We start from the raw sequence: 15,332 nt of genomic DNA on the forward strand, positions 1-15,332 counted from the left end.
ACGCGCACGCTTATATTGGTTTGTTTGGGCTTATAGCAAATTCTATTGTCTTTCTTTATCTCTCTTGCTATTTATCTCGTTTAGTTATTTTTCACTCCTCCTTTATAACTTCCACTTGGTACTTCTTTCTGTTCATCTTTTGAATATTTTAAACTTTCTTTTCCTAATCTACTTTATTTCTTCTTAATGGTAATTTTATTATCTTTAAGAAAATTTGGTTTATATAATTACTTCCTGCAACATTCCTATGGTTGTAGTTATTAGTAGTGGGAGGGATTGGTTGACACCTGCTGTATACTTTAATCCTAGACCCAGTTTGTGTCTTTTTATTGTTGCTGTTGTGAAATGCTGACGCCTCCACCCACTTTTTGTGGTAATTAATAGGATAAATGCCATGATAGGCACCGCAAATTTATTCTAGTGCTATATTTTGATCATTATGGTTGTTGCTGTTACTTAGCTCCCATTTTTCTGAGAGAAGCTGGCAAGCCACTGGTACACTATGAGCTCATAGGATACAGATTCTGTGGCTGAACTATACCCACAGCTCAGCAATGTCACAGCACATCTTTCTCCACAACCCTCCTTAAACTGCAACAATACATTAACATAGAGCATAGGGGAGCCCGAGAGCTCAGACCCATGACAAGGCCGTCAGTAGGAATGACTAGAGGGGGAACATGAGGTCTCACTCTTGTACTTTTACTCCTAGAGTAAAATCATAGAAATATTCCAAAAGAAATCCCGCAATACTGCAGCAACTCTGAAACAGGGAAGTAATTCAGCAGTGCTTCTCTGGAAACTGAGAGGCATTGGCAATTGAAAATAATGCTTGGATTACATGAAGCATCGTGAAGCACCATGTAATTGAAGCATCACGTAATTAGATTGTTGAAGCTAAGAATACCAAAAACACAGGGCTTATTACAAGAGGCCACTACATGCCAAGGGACAAGGGACATCCTCACAAAAGGGGAAGAGGAATACATCTCAACAGATGAACAAGTCTAAGTCCTCCGAAAACATGAAGAAAAAGGCAAAAAAAAAAAAAAAAAAAAAAAAGTCATCCACCAAAGGTTACATCCCCCAAAAAAGGAACACACAGACATGGAAGGGGATGGAATTCTAGAAAAAGACTTTCAAAAATTGATTATTAAAATGATTAATGAGCTAAAAGAAGATCTAATGAACAGATTAGGAAATAGAGACTAATTAAGAGAGTTGAAAGACCCTTTCAATAAATAAGACCCTTTCAGTAAATAGAGATTCTGAAAAGAAATCAATTTGAACTCCTAGAAATGAAATATACAATAAATCAAGTAAAATTTCACTTGAAAGTTTTACTGATAGACTAGAATACATAGAAACAGAACCTCAGGCCTCCAAGACAGATATTTGAGATAGAACGCTCAACAAACAGTAAAAGAAAAATAAGTAAATAATAGACCATGATCAGAATATACAATTCTGGGAAAATATTAGGAAATCAAACTTAAGAGTCATTGGGATAAAAGGGGGCTCAGAAATACAGACTAATGGCATTAAGAACATTTTCAGTAAAATAATAGAAGAAAATTTTCCAAGCCTTAGGAACAAGCTGGACATCCACATAAAGGAGTGATAAAGAACCCCAAATAGATAAGATCAAAAAACTACATCTCCAACACACATTGTAATCAAAATGTATAGCTCACAGAACAAGGTAAAATATTAAAATCTCTAGGAGAGAAACTTCAGGTCACATTTGTTGGTAAACCAATAAGGCTAATTTCAGACTTCCTGAGTCAGACTTTAAAAGACAGGAGGGATTAAAATGAGATTATTCAAGCTCCAAAAGAACAATTTTAGCAAATTTATCTATATCTATAAAAGTTTCAAGAATAAATACAAGTTTCCATAAGAACAAACTAAAATAATTCACCACTACTAAATCTACACTACAGAAAATACCCGAAGACAGACTATAAAAATAACAACAAAAAAAAAACCCAGAGCTCTCAAGATGGATGAATCTCTCAACAGATGAACAAGTCCAAGTCCTCTGAAAACATGAAGAAAAAGGAAAAAAAAGAGCAATTAAGCAAATGAAATAAATTAAATCTATGAAACAAACTAAATGTCAAAAATAATAGATATCTCTTCATAATAACTCTGAATATAACTTGTCTCAGCTAATAAAAGACACACACTGGCAGAATGGGTTAACAAGCAAGATGAACCATAAATTGTAAGAGACTCATTTATAAACCAAGACAAGCATTACATGCAAATGGAGTCTAAAAATAAGCATGAGTAGCTATGTTTATAGTAATAAAGCTGATTTCAGAGAAAAGATAATCAGAAGAGATAAGGAAGGGCACTATGTACTGTGAAAAGAAAAAGTCCAACAAAAAATATAATGATAGTAAATATTTTTGCCCCAAACGTTGCTTTGTACACTGAATTACACACACACACATACACACACACACACACACACACACACAAACACACACACAAACATTCTGATTTAAATCCCAGAAAGACCCCAACACAATAATACTTAGTGATATCAATGTAAAAAAAAATTAAAAAAAAAAAGTCAGGTCATCCAGAAATAAAATCAATGAAGACACTTCTGGCCCAAATAAAACTATGAATCAAATGGACCTAACAGGCATCTATTAAATAGTTCACCCGACAAAAGCTGAATATCTTTTCTTCTTAGCAACTCATGGTACATTTTCCAAAATATAAATTATTTTAGGGCACAAAGGTAGTCTTAGCAAATACAAAATAATCAATATTATTCTATGCATCTTATAAGATCACAATGGATTGAGATTAGAAATCAATAGCATAAAAACTTACAGAAGCCATATAAATACATGAGGAATGAACAATACACTTTTAAATGAAGAATGAATTATAGAAGAAATGGAGGAGAAATTTTGTAAATTTCTGAACTCAAACAACAACAGTGATACAAACATAACAAAATCTCTGGGACACTATAAAGGCCATACTAAGAGGAATGTTATAATATTACATTCCCACACTAAAAACAACAACAACTGGAAGATCCCAAATAAACAACCTAATGCTTCATCTCAATGCTCCAGAAAAGCAAGAAAAACATAATTTCAAAGCCAGTCTTCTACTGGTTTTATGTTCCTTAATGTTGAGGTAAATTTCTTCCAAAACCAGTCTTCTACTGGTTTTGGAATAACTAGGATCAAAGCTGAAACTAGTGAAATAGAGAATAAAAAAGAATATAAAGGATCAATACAACAAAGATCTGGTTCTCTGAAACAATAAAGATTTATAAACCCTCTACTTGAACTAACCCAAAGAATGAGAGAGAAAAGATATTGACACATTTATAGGCACATAGAACCTAAACAAATTGAACCAAAAGGATATAGAAAATTTAAACAGACCAATATCAAGCAATGGGGTTGAGGCAGACATAAAAATTCTTTCAACAACAAAAATCCAGGACTAAATAGATTCTCTACCAGACTTTCAAAGAAGAACTAACACCAATCCTTCTCAAATTATTGCATGAGGTAGAAAGGGGAGTAGCATTCACAAATTGATTCTATGAGTCCAGTATCACCCTGATATCCAAACCTGATAACTACAGACCAATATCCCTGATGAATATAGATGCAATAATTTATTAATCTCTTGATAAAATATTAGCAAGCTATAGGCAACAACACATTAATAAGATTGTACACCATGATCAAGTTGAACTTATGTCAGAGATGCAACATTTTTTCAATATATGGAAATCCATAAATATAATTCATCAAATAAATAGAATCTAGGACAAAATCATATGATAATCTCAATAAATACATACATACAAAAATCTTTGACAAAATTAAGCATAGAAACCCTGGAGAAAATGAAGATAGAAGAAATTTACCTCGACATATGAAACATAAAAATAAGAAATCCAAAGCCAACATCATATGGAGTGGGGATAAACTGTAATCATTTCCTTTAAAATCGGAAGCAAGACAAGGACTGACTAATGTTCCACTATATGTATCTACCTCATTTTCTTTATCCATCTATCCATTGATGGATAGTTGGGTTGTTTTCATTTCTTGATATTATGAATATTGATGTAATAAACAGAAGTGTAGTTGTCTCTTCAACATATTAATTTCATTTTCTTTGACATACACCCTGGAATAATTGTTGCTAGAGCTTAAGGTAGTTCCCTTTTTCACTTTCTAAGGAACTGTCATACTGTTTTCCATAATGACTATACTCGTTTACCTTCCTACCAACACTGTGCAAGTGTTCCTTTTTCTACGTACTTAATAACACTTGTTATTTTAGTTTTTCAGTAAGAATCATTCTTATAAAGCTAAGTGATACCTTATTGTGGTTTTCATTTGTATTTCCTTGATGATTAGTGATGCTGAGCATTTTTTCATATATTTGATGGCTACTTATATATCTTCTTTTGAGAAATATGCATTTAGATTTATTGTTTATTTTTAAATCTTTGGCTTTTTTGCTATTATTTTAATTCTTTATATATTCTGGATATCACCTCCCCCATCAGATATAGAGTTAGATTTTACTCTTAATGAAGTTTTGGGTATACAACAGATCTGAGTAGAAAATAGAAGAGTTTCCTTATATCCCCTTTACCTACATTCACACCCTTCCCTCATCCAAAGTCAGAGGGGTACATACCTATGTTACAATTCATAAACCTCCTCTGACACATCATTACCACTTAGTCCATAGTTCATATTCACTTTTGGTACTGTATATTCTGTGAGTTTTGGAAAATGCATAATGACATGTATACATGACTCTAGTTTCATACAACAGTTTCAAGCCCTAAAAATCTCTGTACTCTGTTATTTATCCCTCACTCCACCCCACACATCTTCAACCACTGATCCTTTTTTTTACTGGTTCCACAGTTTTGATTTCTCCATAATGTCACGTAATTGGAACCTATAACATGTAGCTGTTTTGTATTGGCTTCACTTAATAATAAGCAATGAACGTTTCTTCACATCTTCTCATGGCCTGACAGCTCATTACTTTTTAACACTGAAGCAGTTATTTCATTGCCTAAATGTATCACAGTTTATCCATCTACCTACTGAAGGGCATCTTGGTTGCTTCCAAGTTTTGCTAATTAGGGCTAAAACTGCTATAAACATCCATGAGTGAGATTTTGCGCAGAAATAAGTTTTCAACTCCTTTGTAAAAATAACAAGGAATATGACTGGTGAATGGTATGGTAAGCATATGTTCAGTTTCATAAGACAATGGCAAACTGTCTCCTTCTAAAGTCACTGTATTAATTCACAGTCCACACACACTGAGGGGGAGTTCTTATTGCTTCACAATCTGGCCAGCATTTGGTGGTGTTAGTATCTTGGATTTTGTCCATTTTGATTGGTGTGTAGTGGCCTGTCATTGTCTTTTAATGTGAAAAATCTCAAATGACATATGTTGAGCATCTTTCCATAGGCACGCATAAGGAAAAATTCAAATTACTAGAGTTTGGAAGATCTAGAACCTATAAAGTTATGGTGATGGAATTTCTTGGTTTTAACCAATTTTATAATCACAGATTCTCGTATTTTAATATCCTTTTGTATGTGATGCATTTAAATTTTTTAGAGTCAACCTGGTTTTCACTGAATTGAATAATATGAATCTTGGTTTCAAACCAAACTGCTTTCTTTTAGAAATATATTCCTTATTTTAGAACATTTAAAGATACATTCAGAAATCATAACAAGTATAACATCTACAAGATTCTATAATCTTGAAGACATTTAATTTAGGGCACAAAAAATGGAACTCATAAGGAAAGAAATTTAATCTTTGAGAATGGTGAATTTTGCAAGTGTTGCCAAATAATAAAGATTGATTTTAATTTATGAGGCAGCTCATTTATTATTTTAGCATCACTTTAATTTGCAATTCAACAGAGTCATAGTGAATAAAGTGAAATGAGGTTCTTGGTCATCAAGTTAAATAAAATTTGTACCCCAAACACAATTCACAGTTGTTCTCCTTTACTTCCATGAAAACTGACATCAGCAGAAGGTGCTAATATTCAAATACAGAAAGTGAAAACTAAAGGTGTATTTTCCTGGTATCATTTCTTCCTACCACTTACACTGCCAAATAAGCAATCTGATTTCTTTTTGTTTGCAATTCACCTACTTATTTGGCATAAAGTAATTTCAACATGGATAGTATTGGTTATTTTATAATTAATTTAATTAAATTTAAATAATTTAAACCACTAAATGATTAATTTAAAAAATCATTTCAAAATACTTTAGAATATTTATGAAAGTAAAAACCCCAAAATGTTGCCATCGCATATCATATTTATAGTATGTAGGTTATGTAGACACATACAAATTTATAAACCTAAGCTTCAATAAATAATAAAAATGTAAGTAAGTCTCAGATTTTGCAAAATCCTTGAGGTAAGTTTTGGACTTCTATAAAAAAAATCTAATGGCAGGAGCAAGGGAGAGGTCAATTCAATTTTAGCTAGAAGAATTAATCACTTAAAAATATAGATGATCCAATGTCTTCCAGGTACCAAAAGGCAATTCACCCTGGATATGATGTACGATTTACTTTTTGATGAAAGGACTCAACTTCATGGTAGTAAAGAATCTACATAAAATAGTTCAACTTGTCTGCATTTTCCATATTGTTGCACTGATTAGGGAAAAATCAATGAAATAGAAAGATGAATTTTATGCAAACGAACAAAATGTGATTTTTCAAGTTTGGAACACACTCAAGACTTCTCTTTTCCAATGCCACATGAGTGTGCATGAATGCATACGTGCACTCTTTCCTTCATACGCATACACGTTAGCCTCCTCTCAGTTTTCTGTCTCAACAGGAGAGAGTCTGACAAAGTGTGGCTCATCCCTCATAGGGAAATTCTGAGAAGCCACTTGAAGGGGCTGCTGATGCATAGTGCCTCCCCACCACAGGCAAAGAGGATGCGGAAGGGACTGCCATTATCCACATGAGTAGTCAGTCCATCACTCTCTCAGGGACCTTTCCCTAACAAAATCTCCATCCTGGATCTTAAAGGAAGGCCATTTCTCTGGAGAGTACTATGTAGAACAGATATGTGCCCCTGCCACAAAGGAGCAGGACTATAGTTGAGGGCTGCGTTAACACATTGATACTAGGGGCTGGGGTTGTGGCTCAGTGGTAGAGCACTCACCTAGCATGTGAGAGGCCCTGGGTTCAAACCTCAGCACCACATAATAATAAATAAATAAAATAAAGATGTTGTGTCCAACTATAACTAAAAAATAAAATATTAAAAAAAAAACATTGATACTGTGTGCACGTGTGTGAGGGTGTGTGCAGATAAGTTCAACCAATTCTAAATATATCAAAGCAAACTGCTGCATTTTAGAGAGCACAGCATTTTTCACAGTAACATGTGAATTATAATATTTGTGGGTTTTTTTTGTTTCTACATGCCCATAGTGCCTTTTGACAGATTTGTACATGAAATATTTATATTTCAGTATAGAGGTCAAATACTGAATGCTTTTGCTTGACTTTTCACCCTCCCTCAGAGATAGGAGGTAAACACTGGACCTCAATCCCACCCAACATAAAAACTACAAGTGTGATAGCTACAAAAATTATCAGCTTCAACAACAAAAATATTCAAATCTCAGCAAAGGTGAATACTAGAGAAATCTCAAATATATAGGACCAGAAACACTGCAAGTAAGCTTCAAAGAGTCTTTATCATACAAATCACAAAGCAGAGGGAAAATGTATCTCTTCTGAGATTTCTACTCTGTGAAGAGGCTGAGGTTTGAATCAGTGATACCTGTGTGATACAAGGAACACCTGTACTCAGAAACTAAGGTCCGAAGGCTTTTATAAAAGGCTAGGGATTCTTCTGGGATATGGAATCAGCCTGAAGGGACAGTTTCCAAAACAGGCTACAAATAGTCCCACACAAAATGTATTTCCCATCAAAAATGCATGACCAATGTGATTCTATAGCATGTACACTCAGAAAAATGAGAAATTATATCCCATCTATGTATCAAAGTACATAAATGTATTCTATTGTCATGTATGACTAATTAAAATAAATTTTAAAAATTATAAAAAAGTGAATCATAAATTAAAAGTTATAAAACTTAATGGAAAATAAGAAATCATAAGTGAAAGTAAGCAAGTACAATGATAGTAAAAGTACATCTAAAATTTGAAATAATAGAATTATTCAAAGACTCTAAAAGTAACTTTTGCCAAAATTATTAAAATATGAAATAAACTTTAAAGAGACATAAAAAAAGACATCGTGAGAAAAGAATGGGCATATATGGGGAAATTAAAAAGAGCTCTTATAAATGAAAAATAGTGCCATTGCAACAAAAAAGAAAACCTCAGCAAATAAGTTAAACTGCATATTAAACACTAGAAAAGAGATTGAATAAATGTACAACACTAAGGAAATTATGTACAACACTAAGGAAATTAAGTTGCATCAGAGAATGCATCAGAGAAAATAATGTTCCGGAGAGATATAATGTAAAACTTACAGACTCGGAAAGCCAAAGTTGAATGTTTTCTCTAATATGCAGAAATTAATCAAAAAAGCGGGGGGGGGGGCAGATACAGGCTGAGAGAGAGATAGAGAGAGAAGGAAAATGGTAAGATTCCATTAAAATAGAAGAAAAATCATTGGACAAAATGAAGGGAACTGAGAAGGAGGGAGAAGAGACAAGATAGAGGAAGAACACTGAACGAATGTCACCTAACTCTCCTATGTACATACATGAATATACCACAGTGAATCTCACCACTATGTACATCCATAAAACACTAACTAAAAAAAGAAAAATTAAACTAAAAATAAATAGAAAATCAGTAGAGTAGAGGAAAGGGAATGGGGCGGGGACAGGGGCAGCAAAGGGAAATACTTGGGACTGAATTAGAGCAACTCATATTCTTTGGTTTTATAATTATGTCAAAATGAAGCCTAATGTTATGTATAATTAAAAACAATTAATAAAAAAATGGGTTGGGTCAGTAGTAGAGTGTCCTGGGTTTAATACCAAGTACCAGAAAAAAATAAACCAATCAATAGAACTGTTCAGTAGGAACAAGTAGCTACAACTCTACTTAAAACCCTACCCTCAGATGATTCTGAGAATTTAAATTCTCTGTTACACGTGTCCTAATATCAGGCTGTAATAATTCCAGTGCAATCAGGAATGGAACAAGAATGGCGGGGGGCAAAAAGTGTGATCAGAGAAAGAGAATAACAGCAGCAGAATAGAGAACAGACAAGGGAAAAGATGTTTTTAACAATTGCACCTGGTAAAGACTGAACTTCCTGGTAAGATAAAATTATAAATTAACATCAGTGAAAGGTACCACAGAACACATATATAATCATCATAATCCAGTTAGCTATTCCATTAACTCTCCCAAAATCTAATTCCAAAATGTGGGGCTGTATTTCCAAATTAATCTTTGAGTTTTCTTTACAAAGTCTAAGTCAAAAATCTTTTCAGCCATTAAGAAAACTGACAATTTTAAGTTTGTTCTCCAGAAAAAAAATGAACAACATAAGCTAAAAACAAAACACAAAATCACATTTTTTAGAAGAGTCAAAATTTAACAGTTAAATGTAAGAAAATATTTACCTGGCAAATTAAACAAAAATAGTGACAAGTCAATAATTTTATTCTATATTTATCGAAGTGAATGTTGTAATTTCACACTATAATCCTAGGATAGAGTTGAATTACTGTAGATTCATTATTTTTGACAAAATTATAAAGCATCATGATTTGACCCCGTTCACATTATTCTTTCACAGCCCAGTCCTAAAATAGACCAAAAAGAAAAATATGTGACACCATTTTCTCCAAGGAACTCTTGTTTTTTTTCCCTTTAACACTCAAATTTTTGTCTATTGAAATTCAATTCCACTTGTCAATATTCTGTTCTTTAATTGTCCAATGATTAAACTTTTCCATATTCTCATCTATCAAAACTACCCATGTTGACTTCATAAAATTTTTCTTCTATTTAAAAATTGAGGTTTTCATTTCAGCCAACGTTTCCCATACCTAAATTGTATTATAGGGTGGTTTACAACATCATATAAACAAGAAGGAATAGCAAGACATGTCATAATGACTGAGGATACAAAATTGTTTCTGCTTAGACTATAAAGGATACTGGAAAACAATAATTTTTATAAGTGTTTGCATGTATACATGACTACTTTGTTCTCATTAAACCTTATCATGTAAAGATGTTAGGTAAAATGCTGTTACTGTATTTAGCATAATTCTGATATTAATTGAACACATTCTATTTACCTGCCACCATAAAAGAATGTTAATTTCTCCTCATGAGAAATCTGTGAGTTTGAGGTTATATTTAATCCCCCTTTTCTAGATGTAGAAATTGAGGCAATAGAAGATAGACAACCTTTTAGGATCAACAGTAACTTAACAAGTAACAGTATGCAGCTTTCCATCCAGGGATTCTAGATCCTGCATTAGCTACCACTCTACCATGCCACCTCTTAGGACTAGATTATGCAATCCATGCTCATGGAGGAACTGAGATTTCAAATGACTGAACCAGAAGTCACTGACCTCAGACAGACAATACCCTAGTCACATCTGGCCTACAGATGTGGTTTGCTTTATTTTGTCCTAGGTTGTCTTTTTTCAGAACTGTGAAATAATAGATGCATAAAGGGAACGAGATTTTACATACAATATCAATTTACAGCATCTCTTGAGACTTCAGAAGATCTGGCAACACAGCCACACTCAGAAATAGGAAAAAAGGGGAAGACAAAAGGAGGAGGGTAAGTGGAATTTATCTTTTACCTTACTCCCTTTAATTAAATCTCCTGAGAACAAACACCTGCTCTCACTTATTAAAGATGGGGCACTTCCTTGGCTTTGATTTGCCTTCCCACTCCTGGCTCACCTAAGTCAATTGGCAGGTATGCAATTTGAAGTTCTGCCTCTAACTTGAAAGCATAATTTTGATTTATTGAGAAGAGTGACAATGTGACTACAAGCCATGACACGAAAGAATGCATTAATAAAGCTGTGATGGTTAATTTATGCCTCCCAAAATTCACATGTTGAAATTCTAACCACCAGTTTCTCAGAATGAGACCTTATTTGAAGAAAGAATCTTTACAGACATGATTAAGTTAAAATGTTATAACTAGATTGAGCTCTAATCCAATGTCACCAAAAATAATAAGAATAAGAATAAGATTTGGAGACAGATATCCAGACAGGCACACAGGAAGGATATCATCTTACTGCAAAGATAGGCAAGAGACTTCTACGAGCTGAGAAACACAAAAAATTACCAGCAAAACACACGAGCTCAGAGAACCATGTGGAACAGATTCCCCCTCAAAAGGAACCAACCTTGATGACGTGCGTGATCTGAGCCATTTACTCTCTAGAACTGAGACAATAACTTTTTGTGGTTTCAGCCACTCCATTTGTGATGCTTTGTTATGGCAGCCCTAGCAAACTAGTACAAATGCCATGCATTAGGATTCAGAACTCGCTGGGTTTTGTTTAACGACAGGAAATAATTAATCTTTTAGTCTTGGATCACAGATCCAGACTCTGACAGTGTCTCATCTATCTCTAAATAAGTGAAAACTCCACTAATTTCTTCAGACACCTAGATTAGCATTAGCAAAATACTCTTTCATAGCCCGCCCGAAGGAGGGAGCAAAATAAAGCCAGAGTGCTCTAATCCAGATCAACGTTGCCTTCCATACAAATAATGCTCTCAGGCCACATTCAAACTTCCTCGACTGCTGGATACAAAATCAGACCTATAATCCAAACTATGATGATTTAAAAGCAATTTAAGGATTTTGCAGTTTATGCTTATGGTCACGTAGGTCATTTTTTCCCTGACATTCTTCATTTTAAAAAATAAAACCAGATTAAAAATTCAAGTACAAAAAAAACAAGCAATTGCTAGCTTAGGAAGGCATACCTCTAAGTTATCCTCTTATTGTTGCCAAAAGAAAAGATGAAAAGAAAAAGTCCATGAACTTGAAGTACCTTTTTAAAGTTAGGCTGGTAACCTGGCTTACTCAGAATGAACCGAACTAAGACAAACTACTTTAAGGTAATGTGGTCAAATAAATTCTTTGCAAAAAAAATCTAAGAAATTCTAGATGCAAATCAGTTATTCCATTAAAGTAGCTTCTTAGTAAACTATACATCCACTCCAATGGCATTAGCATTTTTACTTTTAAAAAAGTGTGGGGTCCTTGCCTTAGGGTCTGTTATACCTTTGATCTTGAATGTACCCCAAACACTCACATGTTGAAGAATTGGTCCCCAGTGAAACAATGTTTACAGATGGACTTTTAAGAAGTGTTTAGCTCATGAGTTCTCTGATCTCATCAATGGATTAATCTATTGATAGATTCCTAACTGAATGGAGTATGGAAGTTGGTGTAGGCTGTAGGAGGTAGAGGAAGTAGGTCACTGGGGCCTACCCTGGTCCCCAACCCCTTTCTCTCTCTTTCTACCTGCTTTTCTGCATGAGTGGACTCTTCTTCTATTGCTGAGAGCCATTAGCCAAGTAGGTATGACAATTTCCTTGCCAGAGTACCCCATGTTGCTTACAGGAAGGACTCGTGGTAAAATGGACTTGCCTTAGACATTTTGCAGTGACATTGCATATAAGGTGACCTTGCTCAAGGACCAGGGCGGATCCAGGTTTAGGGTGGTTCAGGGTTTAAGGCTCTCCTTGGATTTAGGGCGTTCCCGGTTTAGGACAATCGGGTTTAGGGTGGTTCCAGGTTTAAGGTTATTCCTGCTGGGAATAGGGTGTATCCTGCTGCCTGAGTTCCCGTTGAGTTCTCCTGGGATTCAGAGAGTATTTGGGATCCAGAACATGGAACTTGGCAGAGAACGTGAATTGCCTCAGAACGTGTTTGTAGAGGGCCGGTGTGAGATCGGGAATAAAGAATTGCTGTTTGAATCGACAAAGCTGTGAGTGGCTCGTGATTTTGTGCCCAGCCAGACTGCAGCATTCTATGAGATTGGCAGCTTTGTTTCACAAGATCTCTGCCATGATGTTCTGCCTCACACAACTCAGAAACCATGGAGCCAAGTGACCATGGACCAAAACCTCTGAATCCATTAGTCAAAATTAATCTCTTCTCCTCTTTATTGTTTTTCTCAGATATTTTGTCATGGTGACAGAAAGCTAACACTGTTATTTTGTTATTTTTTTTTTTCTGGTGGTGAATCCTTATAAGGGGAGTTTTGCTTTAAAAAATAGCACAAAGGATTGTGAGATAAGTTTAGTGGATAAGATGAAAAATTACATTTAATCAGTAAAAGCAAATAGAGTCACACATCAAAAAGCTATAAATACTGTTTTTATAGACACATAGAATATATTACAAAATGCTCATAGTTGTAATAAGTGTACATAAGTGGACACAATTTGTTTTAGTGATTCTTAATACTCTAAAGATTTTGAAAAATTATTTTTCAGCATGTTTCTTAAGGCATGAAAAATCCCTCTGAGAATCCCGAATGTGTCAGCTTGCATGAAAGAAAGAGGTCAGGAATATAATTCTTTCCACAACTGTATTTATCAATATTAAAATTACCTCACTGGCTCCAGAAGATAGCTGTGAACTATGTGTACCCTTGATGGTCTAGTTGCTCTCTCATTCCATTAGTCAGGGCCCAGTTTCTCTCAGTCTCTGTCTTTAATGAATGTGAATCATGGGTTCACAAGCTGCATTGACTCTATTCCAAGAAAAACAAGTTCATCTTTGTGGTCAGAGGTGGCTTTGCTCAGTTAGTGGAGGTCATATTTATAAGTAATGAAAATAAGATGCCGAGATATCAATAGACTTGGTAACTATTATAGATGGTGACTCTCTCTTATTAGACATGTCTGGAGATGATTTGTCTTCAGTAATATAGAAGGATTATGGTGTGCCAGTCAATGATGTTGTTGGGAATTACAAAAAAAAAAAAAAATGGTTATCTACTTAGAAGTTCAAAGCATCATGCCAGAAAAAAATGTGATATTTGCCCAAATATTAACATTATTATCAAAGTGTAGCTAGGAGGTTTTTCACTCCATCATTGAGATAAAGCTTTATCCCCCAGGGATAAAACTGTAAATGTCAAATAGGAGTTTAAGTCTTTGGAGTATATATACTCCTACAATTGCAGGGCAGTATTTGCATGTTCATGTGTGTGTGCATGAGGGAGAAGAAGAAAAAATGTCAACATTTTTCTATATCTTTGGAAATGAATAAGATAAAACATATTTCAATATGAATAAGATACTTGTCTTATTTTCCCCTCCAACAATTTTCCACTTCAATTGATGGGTACTAAAGGTTGAACTCCACTAAGAGTTTCCTTTATAGGATTATTTTCTTGTGTTTAAGGAGAAACAAAATAAATTATGTGTCATTAATTAATAATTCACTGAGTATATACCAGATATATATGGAAGTTAACTTTTTGACAATCTCTGTTTCTTTCTTTATGATTTCCATAGTTATTAAAAGAACTCATACATTATTTAAATCATTCAGATTCAATTAATCATAAAGTGTCCTTGAAAAATAAATGAATAAAATATATATTTGTGATAAATAAAAGATATATATTATATGTTACACATATATATCCTGATATATACAAATGACTTACAATAAATTGACTGTTATTAACAAAAAGAATAAGAATGGAACAGATCAATGGCCAATAGTTAGAATGTCATATGCACCCAGTCAAAAGAGATCCTTCAATGAAAAGACAGTGTGTGATATTTTGTTTTGCATTTATATTACAACTTCAGGAATAAGATTTACTGCTGGGGATATAGTCCAGTAATAGAGTGATTGTGTAGTATGTACTAGACCCTAGGCTCAATCTCCAGTACCAGAAAAAAACAAAAAGAGTCATTAACTCAGTTTGTCATTATATCCATAACTCATTCTGTATGTAGATGATAAGCAAGAATGTCACAGACTAGGTAGAGAATGCACATAAAAAGTAACGCATAAGAAAAAAAATTCCTTTCTCCATTTTCTATGACCCCCAGCTAGGAAGATATGGTGAATAAGATCAGGCTTTTCCATAATGAGATTGCATACTAATTCTTCCAAATTTTAGTAATCTCTTCTTGGGCAACTCTTATAACCTCCTGTATTTCAGTTTTCTAACTTTTAAAATAAGAATTATGACATAAATATGAATGTGAAGATTAAACCAAAAAATTCACTT

At 34.0% G+C, this 15,332-nt stretch overlaps 1 non-coding gene across 1 annotated transcript; it reads left to right on the forward strand.

Annotated features, from left to right (window-relative positions):
* Positions 1-7,203: 7,203 nt before the first annotated feature.
* Positions 7,204-7,276, forward strand: Trnaa-agc (transfer RNA alanine (anticodon AGC)). The gene has a single exon. It is a non-coding gene; the product is annotated as a tRNA-Ala (tRNA).
* Positions 7,277-15,332: the final 8,056 nt, after the last annotated feature.

This window comes from Callospermophilus lateralis, chromosome 1, assembly GCF_048772815.1.
Source record: "Callospermophilus lateralis isolate mCalLat2 chromosome 1, mCalLat2.hap1, whole genome shotgun sequence".
NCBI classification, from domain to species: domain Eukaryota; kingdom Metazoa; phylum Chordata; class Mammalia; order Rodentia; family Sciuridae; genus Callospermophilus; species Callospermophilus lateralis.